This window comes from Leuciscus leuciscus (genome assembly GCF_965113295.1).
Source record: "Leuciscus leuciscus genome assembly, chromosome: 2".
Taxonomy (NCBI): Eukaryota; Metazoa; Chordata; class Actinopteri; order Cypriniformes; family Leuciscidae; genus Leuciscus; species Leuciscus leuciscus.
Window position 1 is genome coordinate 8,410,186 of NC_138726.1, and position 19,912 is coordinate 8,430,097.

General features: G+C 42.3%; 1 protein-coding gene across 3 annotated transcripts in view; it reads right to left on the minus strand.

Moving 5' to 3' along the window:
• Window positions 1-19,912, minus strand: part of zfhx3b (zinc finger homeobox 3b) — a 150,432-nt gene that overhangs the window by 101,704 nt on the left and 28,816 nt on the right. The window contains exon 1 of one of the 3 annotated variants that reach the window (XM_082161295.1): window positions 14,647-18,721. The exons of the other annotated variants lie outside the window; for them this stretch is intronic. The gene's annotated coding sequence lies outside the window, so the exon portion shown is untranslated. Of the gene's footprint in view, window positions 1-14,646; window positions 18,722-19,912 lie in introns of those variants that run through there. 3 annotated transcript variants of the gene reach the window in all.

Consider the following 19,912-nt stretch of genomic DNA (forward strand, 5'->3'; position numbering starts at 1 on the left):
TTTTTTTTTTTTTTTAAGCACCACGCTTATCTGTCTTGTGAAAAAGAGGGTAGTTGACTGGGTCAGATAAAGAGATTGAGTTCTGTCAGCATCTAAATAATGAGACCACCACCACTATGCTTCCCTCTGACTCCTTTATGACACCACTGATTTATTTTACAAATAAGACATATTACATTTCATCTGCTATAAGGAGTCAGCCAACTCCCTCTCCGTCCTTCCTCAATCACTTCCTCCTCAACTTCCTGCTGTCCAAACATCTCCCCCACTCACATGTACCCTCACTGTTTCATCTCTCCTCTCACTGAGGCTGCAGTTAAGGCAAGTCGACCGCAAACACGGTTGTTAAGATGATCAATACCATTGAAATATTAAACCTTAAAAAGCCGCATTATTGATTGTAAGGGTGATGATAAAACTGTTCATTATCATAATCGCTGAAGCTCCATGTAAATGCTTGAGAGAGGGACTTCAGCTGCACACAGCATTATGACACTGGATTGGTTTTCCAGAGCTGTACATTTCAGGATTTGAGACCTATATAAGACCCTTATATTTTTTCACCCTGCAGGGTAATGCCACAATATGCTCTTCGACTATGTGCTAAACACCTGATCTTGAACCAAAGAATCAGCATCAGGCAGGATGAATAGAGTTTGTATAACCCACCTCTAATCCAAGGCCTTTTTAACTAATCTGGAAAACAAATACCTCAGTAATGACCCAGTCCTGCACCTGGTAAAACAGAGCGATGGGAGAGACAGCACCTGGAATTTGCCAAATAACCCAAGTAGGGCATTCTTAAAGGTGCAGACACCCTTTTAGTGCACTGCTGAAACAAATCCAAGCTATCAGGTGTCCCAAAAGTGACGAGAATCATAGTGCAAGAAGAGGCAGGCTTACTCTTGAGCTTAACACTCTGTGTCAATAAGTGTAAAACTCACAAACGTTCCAATAACTGGCATGCCAGGGCACTAAGAGTTACAGGCTAGCAAAGGTTGCACAGAAACACTGAAAGGCTTGAAGGCTGCCAGGCAGAGGAGTCACGGTGAGGCCTGGTGTTTTGTTAAACGTTTAAACCCAAGGAGCGCGATACGATCCTTCTGGATGGCATGGGAGGGCAGACTACGGAGGAAACTTGAGCGAAGAGGGCGACAGCTGTTCAGGGTTCAGGAGTCGGAAAGCAGTAACGGGGAGGGAGAAGACGAGATATACTACATGTCCTGCCCTGGCCCTGAGTATTCAAATAGTTACTGAGGATCTAATACCGGCGCAAAGGCAAGCACGCTCGCACAAACAAGGGGGATTAAAGGGTGTCCCAGTGAAACCATTCTGTGAAAGTTATTTCTTCACTCTAATTCTTCAGCGGGATATCCTGGATAAATAATTAGAGGCTATCTTTGAAGACCCTACACTGCATCTCCATTCACTCTCCACTTCACATTTGTTAAAGTCATTAATGACAAAGACTTGGAAATAAAGTACTAACTCTTTCTCTTGTACACAAATACTTATTTTATGAGTTCTGGCCCAAATTCCTCTCTGCTTAGTTAAATCTCTTATCCTGGGAAAGAGCCATGCTCGCTTTAAGCAATAAACCTCAAGGGAGGATGGTTTTCTACTGCACCCCCCACCCGCCCGACCCCCTTTAAAGAATTATGGAGTGTTAATAAAGACCAAGAAATAATGTGTTCTTTAGAGAAACAGGGGGAAGCAAAGCTGGAGCGTTATTGCCGTTGAATGTCCAGACGTTTAAGAAAAACAAAGAGAATGAGGGAGAGTGAACAAATTATGGTTAAACATTTTTTGCAGGCCGCTTTCATAGCATAACCTACAGGTGGGAGTTTGAGGGACAGCCAGGTCGAATTAAAGAGATTCCTATTGATGTCACTAACTCTTAAAACCCAGCTATTCTCAAACAGCAGCAGAATACATCTCCAATTAGATACCCATGCTCTGACTTACTGACAGTCTATTTTTATCAGCAGACTTGTTTTCAGCAGAATCATAAACAAAAGGGCAGCTGACAGCTATAATGACATTGAAAGCTTCATTTTTACTCACAACAACCAAATTGTTAAGGTTTACACTATTATTTTCTAAACTACACAGTGCCAATCCACCTGCAGATGGTTCGTGCTCTGTAACAATTTTCATTATCTAAGTGTATCGTTTTGTGGTATGTAGACACTACTCATAAATCATAACCATAACTACAGACGCCTGCGGTTTATCGCATTGTACAAACCTAGCCCGCAGTATTTACGAGAAAAAAGGCCAAGGCAAAGCAAGCAAAGTGACGTGCATTCTTCCTCAGCGGTGATGAAATGAGTAACTCTCAACAGAGGAAGAGAGAGAAAAACACTATGAGAATACAAGTAGTTAAGTGTGTAACAAGGTGGCCTCGAGGCCAGTGCTGAAAGATGTCGACGCTCTGGGTGAAGAGGAACGTCGAAAACAATTAATAGTCTTCCTCCAACTTGTCGAGGCACATAACGAACATTTCATTCAGCAGAGGAGGGGTAACAAAAAACTGAGCTCAGCGTGAATTTCGGGTTTACAAACTGAAAAATAATTTGATAGTATGAAGGGCACTCAACGGGTGCCCTACCTAGAGCCGGACAAAAAAAGGCCACACCAAGTACTAAACTACAAAAATGGCCAGGGAGTCTAAAATTAAAAGAGCCAAAAGACTTTTTTAGTTGATGAATTACAGATCAGTAATTTATTCTGATTTATCTCTCATTTGATGCTATCACCATTGGTGATTTTGATTTTGTGCCATGTAAGGTCACATGATTCGCAGTTCAGTGAAGGAATCACTTCAGAGCTCTGAATGATTCTCTGACTGAGTCTGACTCAAACTACTAACTGCTAACCCCAAACTGTTTTTTGAATCAATGACTTATTAAAAAGAACCGGTTCAAAAGAGTCATGCGTTTATGAATTGGACGTCTTGACTCGCAATCTTCCTCTGAGTCCACACTTTCGTGACGTAATGTCACTTTGACTGTCAGGATAGAAGTCTGCTGCAGGTCTTGTGGACTTAATGGACATGTGCACGAGACAAGACCGCAAGTGCATATTAAGTGTGTCATTTGGGAAAGGGCCTAAATCTGCGCTTGTCGTTGGTTTGCACTCTAACGAGATGACATCTGATAAAATTGCATATGGACAAATTTTTGCAGACTGCCACTAATGGAGACTATATTTGAAATTATTGTCACAAATTTTATATAATATTTTTTGTCACACTTGCAACCATTTTAGCCAGTCTGGCCATGCCCACCAGAAAGCACCAAATTCCTAATAATCACCTTCAGACTAAAGAAAAATACTTACAGGAAAGGCCCAAAGGATATCTGCAAACCCTTGGTCAATTATCAGGATTTAAAACGGATCCAGATCCAAGTTTAAAAGCTAACTGGTAAGAACCGCTATCAGAGAGAAGGTAAAGGAGAGAAACAGACAGAAAGATGAAAGTAAGAAGAGAGAGGAGGCTAAGGATTGCCTTCACAGGGGCGGCAGGGGGGAAACCGACACCGCGCCACTAACATAAGCCCGTCAAAGTTTGCTGGCATGTCAACACTCCCAGACAATCCTGGCATTGTGGTGTCTGCCAGGGCTTAAGCCACTGTGCACTCAGCAGAGGTCAGAGAGCCCACTGTGCCTAAAAGCCCAAGCAGGGCGAGAGGAAATCCAAAGCATGTGCGACGGGAAAAAAAAACTGTCAAAATCGAAGAAGCATGTTCTTCCTTCTCTAACATATAGGCTTTGTATCCGGCGGGTGTGGACGTCGGACAGAGGAACTGCCTTCTATGTCCTTCTCTCTTTAATGAGGCGGCTACAAGCTGTCCCCCATCCCATCAGCTCCGCTGCAGCACTGAACGCAGCACCTGTTAGATATAAATCAGCCTCACTGATTTGTGTTTGGGAAGTGAGGCATTAGGCATGACACAGACTGTCAAAGTTCACATCACACTAACCGCAACATCTAGCTGAACTGCTGAGCGGCAGACCCAAAGCCCGGCCCAATCTCAACCCAACGCTGCTCCGCTCACATGGCCTGCCTCCCTGTACTGCACCACATGAAATGCAGATTACATCTGGAGCCCAGCTGGGCCAGAAAGAGAAAGGAGGAAAGAAAAGGTGAAAGAGAGAGAGAGAGAGAGATTGGGCGAGAGAGGTAGAAAAACAGAGAAACTGATCTCCAGTCACTCTGTGGTCATGTTTTTAGGATTTACATCTAAGAGCAGAGGAAAAGACTGTAGCATAGAGCGAGAGAGAGAGAGAGAGAGAGAGAGAGAGAGAGAGAGAGAGAGAGAGAGAGCTGTTAGTGCAGCTTAAAGAATCTCAGTCATGTGTCAGAACAGGGTCAAAGGTCAGATTCTGGAAGAGAAGCCACATTCCTCCATAGACAGAAACATATCTCCAGTATGTGTGCCTATGAGTTTCAGCTTTTCTAAGCAACTGTCTCCACCCCTTTATCCGGGGATCTGGCAGCTAAATATTAACCAGACAGGATTTCTTTTGAACTACATATACTGTATGGCAGGGTTAGGTAGACATGGAAAGTGGAAGAGGAAAAAGAAAGGGAATTTAAAAGAAAGCATCATCTGCTAATGATTTATCCGAGGGCAGCCATGAACAAGGGTCGATGCTAAGATGTGGCTTGTTGTGTTAAGCCGTCAGCTGCAGGGTCAGGCAGGAGGGACGAATGCAGGGCCAGGCTAGTGCCGGCAGGGGCCATGGCTCTTTGCTGCCTCGATGTAATTTACATTGCTGTGTAATTACCTGCAGAATGAGAGACTCAAAGATACAAGGAAACCCCCCACCCCACCCTCACATCCAACACACACGCCTTCTTCAATAACCAGAGGTCTCCCAGAGCTCAACGTATAGGCCAGAAAATGAGCCGTAAGTAATACAGACTTGAGGAACGTGCCAAAAAGTAAATGTTGAGTACAGACAAATCAGTATCACACCCAGAAAGTTATTTTTGGCATGATGGTGGAGTAACACAGAAACCTTTTTTCCTGCAAACACATCATAATGTAACGACAGGGCCCATTCACTGCTGCGAGTCTAAGGGATAAACTCCCGTCCATCATCTGTCACTTCTCGCTGGGAAAGGAGGCCGGGTGGATTAAGAGGGGTAAAAGAGGCAGAAAAGCAACGAGTATTAAGCGTGTTTAAAGAAAGGCTACATGTCTGTGTTCTCACCCTGCAACAGAGACTTGTTCATATGGAGGTTGAGCTTAAATATGGTTCCAAAACGGCGACAAAAAAGAGACATGCTAGTTCATAGCACAGTAAGCAAAGGTTTTTAGATCTATTTGCCAGCAGTGCACACAGAGTCACTGTTGTGACACTCCAATGGTGAACTACCATAACCCTGCTGATAAGAGCTTGATAGATACCGAAGAACATGAACGTTTTTTTTTAAACATGACACGTGTTTGAAACTAGATTTTGAAAATATTTTTATTTTATTTTATTATATATATATATATATATATATATATATATATATATATATCACTGACTACAAAAAACAACAAAAAAAACACTCAATGCTAATAAAATATAACACAATGAAGTCTGTATGTTGCTTGAAGGGAGTGGAATCTGCCAGGCCTTGAAGAGCTTGAAACTGTGCTTAATTAATGTCGTCACTGTTTTGACAAAGAGGAAGCGTTCCAGAAAACAAGATAAACATTCAATGGCTGTCAGGATATGCATTTTTACATTACTAAAGGAAACTGGACTAAAAGATCAACAGCCAGGCACTTTGAATCTCAACCTAAGGCCACAGTACTGCTCTGCTCAATCTTCCTTACCATTAGAGAACCTGTCACACACAGATGCTGTGTCTGTGTGTGTGTACAAGCTGAGGGAAAGCTGCCAGATATAGTGCTATACTGTGAATGAAATCGTTCTGTGGAGCAGAAAGCTTGTAGTTTGCTGACTCTGCCAGGGCTCTGAGCAGGAGTGGGAGGATATGTATGCATGCCAACACAACATGGGACATGGTCCACATGACTTTGAATGCAGATGAGCAAAAGTGTGCCTCAAATGCACACACATAATGCATATGCATATCCATATATAGTCCAGAGTTGTTTATTATCTAGAGTTGTAGTCACCACTGGGAAGCTCTGAAAGGTCCAAGTGTTTTATTTCCAGCTCTTCAGGTAGAGTTTCAAGGATCAGGCAATCTATAAAACCAGCAGAGGAGAACGGGACAAAATTTGCATGGACTATATGGAGAAGAGAGCAAAGGTGTTATGCCCAACCCCTCTCTCAATAGGGCTGAATGGTTGATGTCAGCAATGGACAGAGCCTCGTGCTGGGGAGGGACTGTGTAAGATGAGAGGTGCTTAATTGGCTCAGGGACTGTAATTCGGAGGGATTAATTGAAGTGAACTCTATGATGCCAGGTGCACTCCTTTCATTGGGCAGGTGCAGAGGGAGTTCAGTGGCTAGCCTGACTGGGTCACAGTGAACAAGCCTGCATTAGACAAACAAAGCTCTGCATACTAAAGTAAATGGTGCTGTAATGCTCGAAGCAAAAGAACGACCAGGACGTAAAGCCTAACCAAACCTAGGACTACATGCAATCTTAAGATTAACAGACAAAACTTAAATGATTAGCTTTAAAACTTAAATGTAAGCCAATAAGACATGATGGAATAAAGGGACGGGTGTGGGGGAGGCGGAACGGACAAGGACGCCAAAGCAACACCTGTTGGCTCTGTCACCGCCTGCTCATTAACTGAGCCTTTTTGTTCCTCATTAGGAGGACAAAGAGAGAAGTCAATTTGAAAATACAATCTTGAGAGAAACACATCACATTACATGTATTTTGGTGGTATTACATGTAAGAGGGGATCAAGTATGCTTCACTCCAGACTGGTATTCAAACATTTCATCAACCCACTTTTAGTGCTTGAGCTTTGATGGAAGCCTTTGAAAACTGGCACTTAAGACAAAACAAAGGAAAACAAAAGGTAATAAGGAAGTGAGAAGCGTGTGCATGTGCATTTAGAGAGGTTTTTCTCCTGCAAGTCTAAAGTGCCTTGATCAGGTTGACAGAGTGACAGTTTATGGAGAGCACGGGAGATCCAGCAGGTCTGTGTGTCAATCACTACTCCGGGGTTTGTAGTCTTATCCAGAAATGGAGACAGGAAGCAAAAAAATCCATGATGTCTCCAGTTGGGGCTTCAATAACACATTCCTATTGACTAGGGGGAGGTATGAGTTTATGCTTAACCAGTTTTCATCCGCCTTTACGCTACTGACCCTTCATGTCCAATGATAAAGAGGTTTTTGAAGGAGTCACTGGATACCAGTAGAAGTGTAGATTCAGCACTCGAGTATTAAAGTGATCCTGCGGCATTTTGTTGTTATTTGTAGAAGATTAATCTGTATTTTGTTCCTCCTCCCTCCTGCCAGACCAACATGATAAACACCCCTGGGTCATGTACAGGGTCTGCAGTTAGGGCAGAGCCCCACCCCAAATGCGGAGGACACCAGTGACCCAACAGCTTTTAAATTACAGTTTGAGACAGAAGGAAGGTGACTGGAAGAAGAACCATTATCCCTGCAGTTCTGCAGGTCAAGCCTTCCCTCATTAAGGCACAGGTCAAAGCCACATATCTCTTCCACTAAGGTGAGGGTCACTGCAATGCTCTCTCCAGTCCCGGGTCAACTAGAGGTCTCCAGCCACTGAGGTCCATAGCAATACAATAAAGCAATCAACTGGGGTGCCGGACCCTGGTCAATAATATACTCCAAGGCCACAGGGGGTCACCACCTGCTCTATGGCCTCTTATTGGAAAGTCCTCCAAGGTCTTCAACAGTGGACTAGGGTTTTAATTTCAAGCCCAAGGGGAGTGCAGAGGCATAGTCATATTCTTAATCCAACGAAATAAAAAAACTGATGCATTGCAGAGCGTGTTGATTGGCTTGATGTACACTGGATCTTTGTTTTTATTAAACTAATGCAGCAGTACAACGTCAGCCCAATTGTCAGTGGCTGGCTCTGATGTCATCAGTCAGTTTTTCATTCCACCAGACAATTCATTTACAATATCCCTCTAAGCACACTAGCAAACGTCTCAACTACTGAGAATGGCACAAAGCCACGGTGTTGGACATCTGTTCTCATGAAGTCCTTTTGCCTGTTTTGTAAATTCAAGTGGCTTGGTCAGAGGAAACAAAGAAAACAAAACTCAAAATCTAAGATGTACAGTCTCCTACACCGAAACCCAACACCAGAAACGTCCTGCTGGGGAAAGTGCAGACCTGGGCTTTATCTGTTGAACTTAGACTGTGTCTCTAGTTCAGGCTGAATTGGACAAGTACACAGAGCTAGACACATTCCTCAGAGGACCTGATCCTGGAATAAATGGAGAGGGAAAAGGGGGAGGGGACTTCTTTCTCTTCTCATCCTTCTCTTTTCATTCCATCTCCCTGAGTCCTCATGAATGGAGGCAGACAGCATCCATGCAGTTGCCAGGATGAGACAGCAGTTAAGTCTTGGCTGCTCTCCCTCTCTGCTTAAAGGCAGATATCGTGTTTCTAACAGCTCCGACTGGTTGGATACAATAGGGAGCTCAAAGAAAAGAGGAGGTGAACCTATCTGCTTTTTTAGGCTGCACCCTAACCCCCAGCCCCTGACTACATCCAAAAAGCTTAATGAATAACTTATAATGAAATGACAAAAGTTACTACAGTATATGTAGAAGTTTATTAAAAGATTAGGAGAATTGTTCCTTAAACACTCTATAGCAATATAGCTGATATAAACCATAATACAAAGGTTTTGAAAGAATACAGTAGAGTGTGACTTAATACCACTATATTACCACTATACTACTATATACAAAAGCTTTTGTAAAAATGCACATTCTATATTTTAACATTAGTGCATTACCTAATATGAAATAATGAACAATACTTTTATAGCTTTACAGTAATTTAAATGAACAATAATTAAATGTATTATGAATGAACATGAATAAACAATATTATACTTTTAACAGCACATGATTAATGTTATAAAAAGTTATTTGTGATTTGTTTGTGAACCGGACTACACTGGTCGCTCTTTGTTTTTGCCTGCAGTCAGTGAGGACAACTCAATAGAAAATGTGTTTTTAAGGCATTATTTTGTGCTACACAGTGTTTACATCACATTCCATTCAGGTTGCAAGCTCTTGCAATGACGGTAGACTAAGCGATACAGAAAACACTGCCTTATTCATATAAATGCAACATTGTCAAAATGGACAGAGGAAAACAAAAAAGTTGCACCACCATAAATATCTTTGACATTTAGTTGACAGTTTACCCCTTGAGTAGAAGCCGTTTCATTTACTCCGTGGTAGTGTGTGAGGAGATGGTAAATGTTCCATGTGCCTCTATGGCACTTTCCTTCCCCTCCCCGTTCCTCCCGTCTCAGCTCTGTTGCAGCAGGCATCATTAGGCAGCATAATCAGCATGCTGTTTGCATACATCTGCCTTATTTTATTGATCTCTTTTCATTCATTAGCCTTTAGGGGCATGTCATTAACACATGCCCCCCTTCACACCCTGGGGAGGCCTAATTCCTATACATGCCATCCAGATTTCGGCAGAGGGCACAAGTGGGCTTGTCAAAGTGGGCACAGGGCCAGTGCCAGCCCCATCCCTGGATACCCATTCTTATCTGGTCCCCTGGCTGTCAACAGCCCCAAGCCAAGATCCTCTAACAAGGAGAGCCTTTCCCCTGCCCACCGTTAACTAAAAGGACAATTATCCAGAGAACAATGATGCTTTTCACAGTGCCTTATGTTGTCATTAATGCAGTGGATCTGGTTACAGCAGCCCCTGCTTAAGCTAATTACAGAATGCTATCTGTGGATTCTTCATTGCTTCTTAATTAAGTAGGATTCATTTCTAAAGGGGGTAAAACAGTCAAAAAAAAAATGTGTGTGTGTGTTTCCCCTGTCTCTCAGCTCACTTGGATGTGGGAGTTAGCTTGAGGGCTCCCACAGCTGTTGACACAGATGTGATAAAAATGGGATTGTATTCACACACTAGAAAACATACAGCTGCACAACAGACGCATCAAACGATATCAAAGACAAATGTTGCTACAGTGACAAAGACGATCTAAAATACAAGTGCTGCACATGTCTAAAGCCAACAAAATGTGTATCGAACTACAATAACAACAGTAGCAGATGTGGGTCAATGACGTGATACTCATATTATTATTATAGTTTTTATTATATTATTACTTAGATGTGTCAGGGTGATACAACTATCGTGATATAATGAAGAAAAATAAGGAAGTATTTTGGCATAATCTTTTACTGCTGATTAGAAGACAATACTATTTTAACAAAACTGTTTCATTGGTTGTTAATGTCATGTGGTGCAACAAACAGGCAGAGAAAAAAAAGAAAGAAATATTCATTTTTAAAGATTTTTCCTTTTAATTATTGTGACACTCTTATGTGTTGATAACCCATGCAACAAAAGCACATGCAACCACATTCTTGCCTGCTACTGATAGTAGCTGCAATAACTGGCAGTAAACTCCTGTGTTAGTACATTATGTAGGAGACACTAAGAGAGCTCTGCTAGATTGGCCCAGACATTGGTAACTCAAAACCCGGCTTGTCTTCTCTCTATTTGTGTCTCCACAGAGGACTCAAGCCCTTTCAACAGCCCCCCTTGTCACTAACACATTCTTATTAGGCCTGATTAGGCCACTCTTATTTCCTACCACAGTCACCCAGCCATAAGGAAGGGTAGAGAAGGTTTACAGTCACCATTCACTCACCCAGACAGAGATGTGAGCAGAGAGGGATGGAGCAGGAATTTAAAGGGTGAAAGGGTTTATAAAAGACATCCAGTGGGATTCTCCTGCTCTCTTATGCCTTGAGCACTCTTTTCAACAGGGGCTGACCCCTCACTCGGAGGTTAAGATGACATACAAGCTATTTTCAAAGGCCAAGCGTATCGTCTCAAAGGGAGGACTCACACTCCGCAAGCCGGAGTAAAATACTCCATCAAAGAAACTCATGGAATGACACAACAGGCAGTCAAGGTGTCATGGAAATGTGAGTCAGAGAAAAGTGAGGGAACGATGGAAAGGGAACAGGCGGTAGAGTGTGGGCAAGCTCCAACCATCATGTGCTTACAACATGCACTGAGTATGTACTGGTTCACAGAGAGGTGAGCTCAATTAAGCACACAAAAGTACACACACATACACACAGAGCTGGTTTGGCAAGAATGTGTCCATACTTGCTTCACATTGTGCAGCGAGACTCTGGCTGCTAATTGAGATTAAAATAAGTAAACAGACATAATGTTATGCCCTTTCTGTATATTTGCAGAGTTGGGGATGTATCAGCACGCACACTCTACGGTACACCCTCCAGATCAGGTTTCAGGAAGGTCAGAGCTAGAACATAGACACGTACACACAAACGTCAGCTAAAGAAATATGCAATTCATTCATGTTATTGTTCTATATTCAAAGAAACTACTAAATACATATATTGCATAACCCCTTTAAACATGGCCAAACCAAAATTGTATTACACTGGCAACATGTAATTCACAATGGAAGCATAACCCTTGCTTTATTCCTCAAAAGAAAAACCTAACCTGTGCAAATAAATTACTTCAGAGGCTGATACAGGTATAACAGCGCTTATAGCAAAATCACTATCTGTGGATAGGGTCCTCTAAAGGTCTTATTGCAACAACAAGCAGAAGGAAAATACTTGATGCACATATCCAAACTTCTGTGATGCCTATTGTGTGTGCATATCCGCATGACTGTATAGTGCCCCATTAGACATTTTATGTTGCAGAAGGATGTTCACTAGTTCACTCTTTGTGCCCGCTATGAGCCTCTGAGATGACCTTTGATAGAGTTCACACTGATACAAGTAGTAATGGTCTACTACAAGTCTACGTGCCATTACGTCACCAAAGTGTGGACCCGGAAGAGGGTCCAGAGCAAGGTTACTATAGTTTAGCATTTTTATTTTAATATCATTTTCATATTTAATTTTTATTGGTTTCATTATTGATTTTGTTCGTTTTAGTTTTTATGTCGTAAACACATGTCTATTTAGTTTTTATTAATTAAAGTTTAGCAGAATTAATAGAACACTTTCTAATGTCCAGACCAAAGCAATACATTTGAAAGATTCCCCTGTAAGTGAGGTCTGGCTCCATCTCCTTCAGTCTAGTGATACCCAGCACTGGTGGAGCTCCAACTGCTTGGCCTCTATTTTCATTTAAGCTTAGTGATGCAAATGTAGCGACACAAACTTAAAATGGATATGTAATAGTAAAAGTATGCAAATAAATGCCAAAATGAATCAGTCAAGAATTTCTACACACAAGCTGTGCTCCGATTGAGGGTCTCTGTTCAGTCCTCACTTCACTGGACAATTCGCTCATTCAGAACATCCTGCAATGTCAACACTGATGACACTTGAATAACATAAATAATATACATGTGTAAATAATACATCAATGTGTATATGAGTATAAATTGTCATATTTGAAAGTGCTAGACTGAGTGAAAAATTAAAATAAAAGTAATTTGGTTATATTAGATGTGCCTTTTATCTTATTTAATCATAATCATGATATTGTAACTGTTGTGTCATGCTCACTTTATACCCACAAACATCTGTGCATAAATCATAATTGGGACTAATGAAACTTAAAAATGGCAGAGCCTCAACATATTTTCACTGTGTTTATTTTAGTCACACTTCTTACAGTACTGTATGTTGTGATGCTCATTTCCCTCTCAACATCCAGACGAACATAAAATGATGTATCGATCGTCCCTTATTCCTGGTTAGGACATTCGCAGTGCACTTTAAACTGCTTTGCGCCGCTCCCTAAGCTAACCTCACATGCCTGATGTGGCATCTACATATTTTTTCCTAAACTTCCACACAGATCATATTTTTCCGTCATGGGATGAGAGCTTAATGATTACGAAAACGATTATTTATTTTTGATAATAATTATTTTATTTCAGTTAGTTTTTCAATAACTGTTGTAATTTATTATTTTTTTTATTTTTTTTTTAATCAATCGTTTTCGTCTTAGTTTCAGTTTCCATTTACAAAAATAACCTTGGCATTTATTGGTGGCATTTGTGGAAAGGGCATGCAATCTCCTGTTCCTGACAACCCTCTGACAATGAACATCTCCCTGCGTCCCTTTCACTCAGGGTCAAGCCGACCTGGACGAAATGCTTGTCTTATCACCTGTTTTTACCCTCTACACAAGAAAAATGTAGTGTTTTAAGTAATCCTTGTTTGTACTGGCCATAATTGATTGGGTAATCCTGGTTTAACATGCATTAAAGCCAGTGCTTAAGAATCTATTAGGCAAGCCAACAGCTTAAAAAGGCAGATCTTCCTCTTTTGCTCTCAGGTTGGCTTAATGTACCCAACAAGCATACACACAAGGCACAGCTACGCCCCTGGTCGCCTTCACCTTCTCCGCTACTCAGTCTCAAGCCAAGGCTCCATCCCATTTGTTTGTGTAAGCTTGTGTTTGTGTGTCACTGTGCTAATCTACAAGAGCTAAGACAATGGAAGGATCTGGTCGGGTGCCATGGCTTGAAAATTCCCCTGTAAGTGAGGTCTGGCTCCATCTCCTTCAGTCTAGTGATACCCCTTGGCCTCTATGGACACCCCACCAAAAAGTCCCCGTCAACTCGACATGACACACGCCACACTGGGCAGTCATCACTGAGACAGCCTGTCATAATCTCCATAAATCTCCCTGCATCAGCACACAGACAAAGAAAGAACGAGAAGGAACGCTTGTAGTGAGGGAGACACCCGTAGATGTGATGTTGTATGTTTCGGCTGTGAACTCTGAGAATGGGCAATTCAAGCAGCGCTCACAAAACTGAAATCAAATCTTTCACAAGGGGAATCCTGGGACTTGACTCAACCAAGGACCCAAGCATCTTCAGCCAATCAAGGACAAGGATACTGTACACAATTGTGCCATCTCTTCCCTCTTCACATACACACACACAAAGCATAATCCCCCAAAGACCTCTGCCCTAATGGGGCCCACTACTGTAATTACAAGGCATATATTTGGGATCAGGCACTTAAGTAGCCAGCTAAAAGTGGACCCGAAAACAAAAAGCTCTGTAATTATCGTCTGCCTTCTCTCTCTTTCTCGTTCTCTCGATGTCTTTCTCTTTGACTTGGGTTACCTGTCATTCCAGCTATTTTTTTGTCAGGAGCTTGTTGTTTCTCCTAGATTTTCTCCCTAATCCATGTCTGGAAGGAGCACTGGCAGTGCTGGCAGAGTGCCGGAGCTGGTGAATGAGATGCACATTTCAGCCCGCGGGGGCTCCGTGACGACACAACACATAAAGATAGCAGAAACTTGAGTCCACATTCGCAGCTCTGCTAGCATATGAATGCATTTTTTTAACGAAGGGGAGAGAGGCAAAGGGGGGTCATTTTGCACTCCACAAAAGCTCTATTGTGCCAGAGAAACTTTATATACATATTAGAAACTTGAAACCCCATAGAATTCTCTGAGCAGGATTCTTGTAACTGTGAACAAGATAACATTACCTACCATTCTTTCCCCTTGCTCTCTCCGCACACACAAAAAGAAGAGAAAAATTCTTTAATCCTGTTTTTCTGCAGGGCTCTTAGACTTCATGATGGAGCCATCTTTTTTTTCCAGCAGGGTCATCTAACATCTACGATAAGAGCTCCATGGTCTCCAGGCGTTTTTTGTTTTGTTTTTTTTGCCCTTTAAGGTAACACATTCCCTAGGTCAGGTGTAGTGCTGCTGATGCATGACGTCCACAACGATTTGCTTTGAACATTCTCTTATCCTTTTTGTTCAGCCGTTTTAACCTCTCCAGTGTTTCACCATTGAAATGTTCCCTCAGTGGAGTGTCCCTTCTTCTGCTCTTTCCGGCAATAACCTCTTGAGGAATCCAAATTATTCAAAGACACGTCCCCTGCATACTCCCGCACATTTAAAACTCATGTGTGAGGTGTACATACGTGCAATTAAAAGAGACGTTTGCTCATACTCGCGTACATACCAACTTCTTTCCGTTCTGGCACAAGTTCATTCTTGTTACAACAGTTGTAGGGCTCCTTATCTTCCGCTTGAGGAAAGTTAAATAACCGCATTCACAGAACAAATAATCAAGCCATCTCTAAACAATCGTGGGTGGGGGTTGGGGTTAGGTAGGAGTTGTTCAGATCCGAGCACCAGTGTGGCTGAGGAAGACTCAGGGGGTGAGATTGAGGTAGGTATGGAGGGCAGCTGGGGCAGGTGTGTGTTTAAGCACACGTGTATGGGGAGAATGGGGAGGTGCTGGGTGAATGGCAGCAGACGCCACAGCGGTGACATCACTCACAGACCTGTAATTAAAGCACAGCTCTCCACACAAAAGCTGAAGAAAGGTATCGACAGGGGAAGGATGGCCATTTTCATAATGACAGCTTAACCCTGGCAGCCAGCGAATAAAAAGGCTCACAAACGGCCCCTATAGCTTCTAATTACTGTTGTACTACTATGCAAACAAAAACATCCACATGACCACGCTAATAATCAAATCCATAAATATACACGCACTTTCAGTATGTGTGCAGCATTAAACAGTTCAGGGATAATGAAATAGTTCAACTCAATGGACATAATGACCTTGATAGCTTTCTCAAAAAGGTATAGCTTGGAAAAGTCCATTAAAGTTTAAAATACAAAATAAAGCAGTTTGTTTATCTTCTCTATCCTTTATGACAGTTGAGGAGAAATCTGTATCTGTAGGTCTTTGTTTGAGCACACAAGGGAAGCAGTATTCCTTAGCGCGCGACAATTAGACCGTCTTAGCCGTAGTTCAAACTTCCGCTGTTTTCACATCAATTCTAAATTCCTACTTTTCTTGTCACTTCAAATTAAGAGGCAGTGAAAGTAAACAATGGCGAGAGATGCAGAATCGAAGTGGAAATGGGGGATTTTAACTAAAGTTTCCTGCATGGGCACCACTGCTCACCATATCTGAACACTAAGACGCAGCTATGACCTAAATTCATTTATTAAACTGATATTCTTATGGAAATGGGGTGAAGAGAAGGTTGTAGCTAACTAAGGCCTCTTTAGCAACTCAATCTGGCCTGCTCTTTTCTGCTGTCTCCGTAGGTTTCTGAATGGTTGACAGGGACCTGAGGGAAAGCAGGCACTGCTCTGCTCTACTCTACTGGGGCTCCTCAACTCTGGGACGGAGTAATGATTGAACAAGACAAGCTGTGGTGAGTGAATTAATAAACTCATCTATTATGTAGAGTTCAGCGAGATGAGGTTGAGAAATGGGGAGGTTTATTTTTAAAAACAGCCAGGAATACTGGCATCAAGCACATGAGTCACTAATGAATCAGTGCTGAGCGGCCAGATTGCTATGTTCAGTTGTGTTCATCTTAACTTTTTCCAACAGCTCCATTCCGTGACAAAATGTCCTCAGATTTACCAGAGCTGACCGAAAATGCACTTAGCTATCTATTTGTTTGCACGAGAGAATGTCTGGCAGATATAACCTCATACCTTCACCACGCAGCATTTCTGTGAAGAACGACTGACTTATGAGGGTTAGAAGTGAGCAAAAGATGAAGCCTGGAGAGTGATTCCAGACATGACCCCTACTCTCTGAACTCTGATGTGGGAAGATCACATCCTAAAAAGACTGAGGCCTACTAAGAGAGAAGAATGTCTTTGTGTGAGTCCCTCGCCCTCTTTTTGTCCCTCTCTGTCTCTCTAAGTCTCTAACATGCCCACAGAATCACAGAAGCAAATAAGGGCCTTAAGTATGTTTTAATAGACAAGAGTTCTTTTTAAGCTGCTATGTTTGAAGTCTGAATCAGCTGAAGTGTTCCAAGTCTTGTATAAAGGTCTATCTCACTTTGGGAAAGGGAGACATAAGGAGCGGAAGAGAAATAGAGGGAGTAGCTGAAAAAGTTTGCAGAGTTGAACTGGCAACCTGCCTACTAGCCTGTTATTGCCCTAAGCACTAGGTTTTGCTGCCAAAGGTAGCCACACCTGAACAGATCCAAAACAGTATTAAAGGGATGACAGTCAGGGCACGGGAAGTCTGTGTATGTTTGCATGTCTGTGATAAGATCCAAAGGAGCAGCTGACTCACTTTTAACTACTTTATCCTGGTACAACTCACCACCACTCATCACCTTTCTCATGGCTTTTCTCTTTCTTCCTCTTCACAGATTTTTGATACAGAAGTCTGTTCTGCCTCACTTAGGAACACAAACTATTAATGCACTCAAATTCTGGCTAATAACAATAGTTGATAACATTTTGTATCCTAAGGTATGATTTGTGTAACTGCTGAAGGCGAAGCATCCAGTTTCAATCATGGATGAATGTATCAGAGCAAAACACACATATTTCTTGTTTTCTGACTTTATGAAATTCTTTATTTGTGACCTCCTGCCACTTTTATTGACACAATAGAGTAGAGGTGACTAAAAACAACAGGAATAGGAACAAGAAATGTCATAATCCATATTCAAAGTTGTATTACCCACTTGACCAACATGGCTCAAAGTGTCAAGAAACATACTGACTTCTAGGTCACAGCCCTGATCGCATCTATACTTCAGCATATTAGTAGGCCTTATTTACTACTAGTACATTATGGTGTAGGCTACCATTTAGTTTCAGTCACAGATATATGTATCAGAAAAATACACACATTTCTTCTCTTCACAGTCTGACAGATAATTGCAATGTATGCCACCCACCACCAGGCCAAGGACATAAACCTCCTTCTGTTTCAGAGCGGTTTTACGCTGGAAACCCCCCAAAGCATCTAACAATCACACACACAAAGCACTCAAAGAAAGGGAGACATGAGAAGTATAATCTTTCTTTAAAAAATAGGGAGATGTGGGTACAGTGTATTTTGTAATATATACTAAAACAGCTTTATGAGACTAGAATACCGTGGAAACCAATTAGTGGGTCATCGTGCCCAGTTCATACCCCCTACCAGTGTCCCCTCACGCATGCCCAGCCGTGTTACGACGAACCTGCTCGGGTTCACATGCACATCAAACGTGATTAGCTCTATGCAGCAGGATTCCCATGAATCCTCATTCTCTCTCATCTGCCACTGACCTCTTCAGCGCACCAGGCTTCAACCCCACCACAGTGGTGTCCCCCTTCAGCCCGGCCCTACCCAGGACCATGGGTCTCTCCTCCGCTTGTGGAAGTAATACCAGATTACAGAGCAACTGTTGTCAAATGTTTATATAATGTGTTTTTTCAAGTCCTTTCCCCCCCTCTCCTTGTTTGGACAGCTGTCCTTTAACAGCGGGACATCTTCAGATGCTGCTCTAGCATGACTCTTCTGCTTTTTTTTTGCGGAATTAACGTCTCATTTCAACTTAATAAACATGAAATACATTTCCAATTTGGCAACAGGAAGGCGCCAGGGTTACCGAGGGCGATTCGTGTGTGGTATGATTGAGAGGCCATTCGTGCGGGCACAGGATTTTGCTTTGTTTTATTTTGAGCATACTGAGTATGTGTGTGCCTGCTTTAATGTACAGATTTTTACATCACAACACCTGATGCTTGGCTGATATGGGCAGCTGTGCATGTGTGTGTGTGTGTGTGTGTGTGTGTGTGTGTGTGTGTGTGTGTGTGTGTGTGTGTGTGTGTGTGTGTGTGTGTGTGTGTGTGTGTGTGTGTGTGTGTGTGTGTGTGTGTGTGTGTGTGTGTGTGTGTGTTTTCTTTGTGGACCTGCATGAGTTAAACATTTGCGCTGTGACTCAGGTATACCAAACATGTCCCAACAGGCCACCAACAGCCCAGCATGGAACACAACGCTCCGCTCAACCCACAAAGAAAAAGAGAGAGAGCGAGAGAGAGAGAGAGAGAGAGAGAGAGAGAGAGAGAGAGAGAGAGAGAGAGAGAGAGAGAGAGAGAAGTTTAAAGAAAACAAAAGCGGACGGAAAGAAGAGGAGGAAAAAATGCAGATCACAGAGAAAGCTCCTTTTGTTTGTTGAATCAAAGTAGATCAGCTTAAATGAAATATCCACCAAAACAGGCATTCATGGTGGGGCGCAGGCAATGGGGTAGGAGAGGCAAGAGGTGTTTGCGACCCAAGGGCGGAGGGGGTGAGGGGCAGGGTGTGACTGCCAGATGAAAATCAGCCTGGGCTGGGTCACCTCCACACTGCGAGCCGCTGATCATGTTATGTAGCAGCTAGCCCAGATCCAGATGCTCTCTGTCAACACAGCGATTCCACGGAGGAAACATGGCTTTACAGCACAAGAGACAAACCACTGCATCACAATCACCCATCCACCACCCAACATGCATTTTATTGCTCAAATGCTCGGGGGACCTCAGTATCAACTTTGTCTCTGATTCTATTGCTAAAATTCTTTAGGAAACAAATGAGACGATTTATGTCATTAAGTAAGGGTATAAAGCCATACAAATTAACGTGGACAGCATAGCTCAGATATACATGTACATACACATACATTATATATGGGCCATAGCATTGAACTCAACTCAAGTTTGTTCCCTTCTGGAAGATTAAAAATGAAGGTAGAGATGGGGTTGTGAAAGGGATGCAAAGTGAGGAATCATCACAGTGAAGTAAGCACTAGTTTTGTGATTGACAAGATTACCTAGATGAAATAGCTTCTCCCAAACTTTGGGTATAGTACTCTCAGCTCCATTGAACACAATTTTACCATGTTTAAATCCACTGATTTCCTCTCAAAAACTGCACAGTAAACGAGAAAATTCAGTCTGGAAAGCTTAGAGCTAAGAGGAAATGTAACATTAGCATTACAGT